Below are 4,865 nucleotides of genomic sequence, written 5' to 3'. Positions count from 1 at the left end.
GGACGAGTTCTGGTCACATACTCCCTCAAAATGACATCCTGGCCTTCTTCTGGAACTCCCTCCCCTCTCAGACTCTCAAGGTTTCCTCCAGCGTGTCGGTTCCCACAGAGCAGACCTTTGGTCTGAGACCTGACGGTCCAGATGCCACGCATGCTGCCGCGTGGCGGCGGTGTCGAGGCTTGGGACAAGAGGAGGCCCCACGGTGCGGGCTGGGGCGCCAGGCACCGCGCGGGCGCTGAGGGTGGGGGTGACCCCCACCCCGGGCCGCCGCCGCGCTCCCAGAAAGGGGACAGAACAAGAGGCAAGAAAAAAAAAAAAAAAAGCAGCAGCCTGTGGCACCCGGTATTCCCAGGCGGTCTCCCATCCAAGTACTAACCAGGCCCGACCCTGCTTAGCTTCCGAGACCAGACGAGATCGGGGGCGTTCAGGGTGGTGTGGCCCTAGACGGCGGCGGAGGGCGCCCCTGCCCCGCTCGAGAAGCCGAGCCTCTCTGGGCTTCCCCGCCGCCGCCTCCCGCCCCAGGCCCCGCGCCGGGCCGGGCCGGGCTGGTTGAGTTCGCCGGCCGGGTCCCGCTGGCTCCCAGGGACGGGGGTGATGGGCGGGGCGGGGCGGGGCGGGGCGGGGTGGGGGGCTGTCTCTCTATACACACACACACACACTCACACTCACTCACACTCACACAAGATGCGCCTCCACGGCTGGACTCGCCAAGGTGGAGCCCTCCCAGCCCCCCTCGTCTCCTCGCCCGGCCTCCTTCACCTACCCGCTGCCCACCCCCAGCGCGTCGCTGCCGCTGACTGCGCAGGCGCGGGACGCTCGCCCTTTGACCCCAGCCAGGGGCCGCCCTCCCCCACAACCCCTTTCAGCTGCGCCCCCCCCCTCGCCCTGTGGGTGGGCTGCCGCCTATTCCCCCGGGCCAGGGCTGGGGCACAGCCAGTGTATGGGGCGTCTCTCTCTGGGGATGTGTCCCATGGGTGGGGTGGGGTGGCGTGGTTTGGGGGGCGCTGAAGAAATCAGTCCCCTCCATCTCCTACCTCTGGAAAACGCCCAAGCCCGTGGAGAACTGCCGGCACCGCTTCGTGGGGGCCGGGACCCTCCTCCGTGTCCTCCTGTGGCCCAGTCCAAGGGGCCTGGGCCTGGCCGGGGCTGCATTGGACCCCGACCACCCTGGCGTGTGGACTCGCTAAAAATCGGCCATTAGATATTGGATTCCAGCTTCCTGGAGGTCATTTCACTAATGAGTGCACCGGAAAGAGTTTCCTAATCCATCTGTGAGGGTGGCAACTGAAAGAGAATTTTAAAGCTGACAGAATAGGCGAGGGAAGGCATAGGAGATTTCCACACCCAGCAAGGAAGACTTTCCCGAAATGGAAGAAAGAAACGAGCAAACAGAGACACCGGTAGCCCGCCCGGAAAAGAGTCTGCCCCTGAGAGAAAGCACCCTGACCAGGTTCACCCGTGGGTGGGTGGCGAGCTAGCGGCATTCAGAAGAGCGAGGCCCGCAGTCTGTGCGGAAGACACCTGCGCTCGGGTGTGTGTGGCGGCGCGATTCACAAGCAGCTCTAGACGTTAAACCCAGGAGAAGCCAGGGAGTTCCCAACGCCCCAGGTGTCCTCAGCCCACGACTGGCTGCTGTGGGAATGCGAAGCCCGGCTCCTTGTCTCAGAGCGGGGTTCCCAGGAGGATCAGGCTGAAGCTGGGACTTGGCCTCAAAGTGTCCCCTCGCATGGCCACCCCCTTCCCCTTCCTGCTCCTCTACTCCTGGTGCCCCTCCATCCAGGGGCCAGACCTTAAAGAGTCACCGCAAGAGAATCCTGGTCCCAAAGGAGCCTTCTGGGGGACCGGTGCTGAGAGAGGTTGTGGGCATGGCCCGCTGGGGCTCTGCCCGACCCAGGGCTGAGAGATGCCACCTCCCAGCTCTGGGTCCCTGCAGGAAGTGTTGGCAAGCACAGGGCCGGTCCTCCAAAGGCCCAGGTGCAGGGAGCCCAGGCCAAGCAGCCTGTGGAAGAAGCCACTTGCCGTGCCACCCCGGGAACAGGACTGCAGGCCCCGGCCCTTCCCACCTCCTCCTCCTCCTCCTCCTCCTCCCCCCCGCCCCGCCCCCACAGGGCACAGGGCTCAGAGACACCTCAGACTCTTGCTACCCAAAGTGCAAAGGGCATCAGTTGCTCCTCCAACCCCCCCACCACCGCCCAGCAGACCACGTTGTCCAGCCAGCCCCCGGGCCTCCCTGGGGTGCCCAGCACAAAAGTGCAGACACCCACCGGACCCTCAGTCTCAGTTTTCGGAGGTTTTTGCCACTCTAAGGACCCGCAGGCCAGCTGGGCCTTCGGGCAGGACAGAGAGCCCCGGAATCCGACGTGGAGAGCTGCGTGTACGTCCCCATCAGGAGGCGGTCCCCACCTCCGCGGCTCTCCCCTTGCGGGGAGCGGCAGCCCAGCCGGCAGCCGCAGGGCCTCAGGGAAGACACCAGGCTGGGCCCCCGCGGCACAGCGGGGGCGCGTCCCCCGCACTCACGCGACTTAGGGACGGCTGCTGGAGACTGCTGCGGCCACCCTGCTGCCGGGTTTCTGGAGGGCTTCCTGGAAGCAGCATCCACACCAAGCCCTTGGAAGGCCCAGGCGACGGAGGAGCCGGTCAGGCAGGGGCCGAGGACGGTGAGAGGCCGGGCGGGAAGGAGCGTGTCAGGCAGGGGCAGAGGACGGTGACCGGCCGGGCGGGGAGGAGCCGGTCAGGCGGGGGCCCAGGACAGTGACGGGCCTGGCCGGGGAGGAGTGCGTCAGGCAGGGGCAGAGGAGACGGGCTGGGTAAGGGTTAGGGTTACAGTTAGGGCACAATTCACAATCCCAAAGACGTGGAAGCGACCCGAGTGCCCATCCATCCAGGAGTGCATCAATAAAATGTGGCGCGTGGACACCACGGAGTGCCATTCGGCTGTGAGGAGCAGCGGTGAGAGGGCGCCTCTCGTGTTCTCCTGGCCAGAGCTGGAACCCGTTCCAGTAAACCAAGTATCCCAAGAATGGACACACGAGCACCACGTGAGCGCGCTCACCAGCAAATTGGTACGAACGGATGGACGCCTAAGTGGACAGAGAGGAATCACCTTCATCGGGTGGGTGTCGGGCGGGTGGGGGGAGGGGAGGGGCATACACATCCATTAGGCATGGGGTGGGTGCGCACCGACTGGGGGATGGGCGCACTTGAAGCTCTGACCCGAGGGGGGAGGCTTGGAGAGGGCAAGGCACCCGACCTTAACATTGGTACCCCCACAATACGCTGGAACAACATGAGAGGTATATGAATAAGAACACAGGGGGGGCCGGGCGCGGTGGCTCACGCCTGTAATCCTAGCTCTCTGGGAGGCCGAGGCGGGCGGATTGCTCCAGGTCAGGAGTTCGAAACCAGCCTGAGCAAGAGCGAGACCCCGTCTCTACTAAAAATAGAAAGAAATTAATTGGCCAACTAATATATATAGAAAAACACAGCCGGGCGTGGTGGTGCATGCCTGTAGTCCCAACTACTCGGGAGGCTGAGGCAGCAGGATTGCTTGAGCCCGGAGATTGAGGTTGCTGTGAGCTAGGCTGACGCCATGGCACTCACTCTAGCCTGGGCAGCAAAACGAGACTCTGTCTCAAAAAAAAAAAAAAAAAAAGAACACAGGGGGGAGGGCGGCACGGGCAACACATGTCACCTGAATACTTGTACTCCCATCATCTGCTTGAAAAGAGAGAGAAAAGAAAATGCAATCCTAGAGGTAAGAGACACTTTTTAAAAATAATGAATCCGAAGAGAAAAGTAAAAGGAGGCCTGTGGAGCAGGTCTGGGTGTGACTCCGGATCCCCCAACATCAGGTGCCACCACCAAAGTTTCCTGCGTGTAGCCCATAGAACCCCAAAATCAACGGGACGAGTTCTGGTCACATACTCCCTCAAAATGACATCCTGGCCTTCTTCTGGAACTCCCTCCCCTCTCAGACTCTCAAGGTTTCCTCCAGCGTGTCGGTTCCCACAGAGCAGACCTTTGGTCTGAGACCTGACGGTCCAGATGCCACGCATGCTGCCGCGTGGCGGCGGTGTCGAGGCTTGGGACAAGAGGAGGCCCCACGGTGCGGGCTGGGGCGCCAGGCACCGCGCGGGCGCTGAGGGTGGGGGTGACCCCCACCCCGGGCCGCCGCCGCGCTCCCAGAAAGGGGACAGAACAAGAGGCAAGAAAAAAAAAAAAAAAAAGCAGCAGCCTGTGGCACCCGGTATTCCCAGGCGGTCTCCCATCCAAGTACTAACCAGGCCCGACCCTGCTTAGCTTCCGAGACCAGACGAGATCGGGGGCGTTCAGGGTGGTGTGGCCCTAGACGGCGGCGGAGGGCGCCCCTGCCCCGCTCGAGAAGCCGAGCCTCTCTGGGCTTCCCCGCCGCCGCCTCCCGCCCCAGGCCCCGCGCCGGGCCGGGCCGGGCTGGTTGAGTTCGCCGGCCGGGTCCCGCTGGCTCCCAGGGACGGGGGTGATGGGCGGGGCGGGGCGGGGCGGGGCGGGGTGGGGGGCTGTCTCTCTATACACACACACACACACTCACACTCACTCACACTCACACAAGATGCGCCTCCACGGCTGGACTCGCCAAGGTGGAGCCCTCCCAGCCCCCCTCGTCTCCTCGCCCGGCCTCCTTCACCTACCCGCTGCCCACCCCCAGCGCGTCGCTGCCGCTGACTGCGCAGGCGCGGGACGCTCGCCCTTTGACCCCAGCCAGGGGCCGCCCTCCCCCACAACCCCTTTCAGCTGCGCCCCCCCCCTCGCCCTGTGGGTGGGCTGCCGCCTATTCCCCCGGGCCAGGGCTGGGGCACAGCCAGTGTATGGGGCGTCTCTCTCTGGGG

General features: G+C 64.3%; 2 non-coding genes across 2 annotated transcripts; both read right to left on the bottom strand.

The window, feature by feature from the left end:
* Nucleotides 1–327: 327 nt before the first annotated feature.
* Nucleotides 328–446, bottom strand: LOC142867169 (5S ribosomal RNA). Its single transcript, XR_012916896.1, has one exon. It is a non-coding gene; the product is annotated as a 5S ribosomal RNA (ribosomal RNA).
* A 3,785-nt stretch (nt 447–4,231) lies between these two features.
* Nucleotides 4,232–4,350, bottom strand: LOC142867168 (5S ribosomal RNA). Its single transcript, XR_012916895.1, has one exon. It is a non-coding gene; the product is annotated as a 5S ribosomal RNA (ribosomal RNA).
* Nucleotides 4,351–4,865: the final 515 nt, after the last annotated feature.

The sequence above is a fragment of the Microcebus murinus genome, unplaced genomic scaffold (genome assembly GCF_040939455.1).
Source record: "Microcebus murinus isolate Inina unplaced genomic scaffold, M.murinus_Inina_mat1.0 scaf013_hap2_Mmur4.0, whole genome shotgun sequence".
Lineage (NCBI taxonomy): Eukaryota > Metazoa > Chordata > Mammalia > Primates > Cheirogaleidae > Microcebus > Microcebus murinus.
The sequence above is the reverse complement of the archived record's forward strand: the minus strand, read 5'-3'. Positions and strand labels throughout refer to the sequence as shown.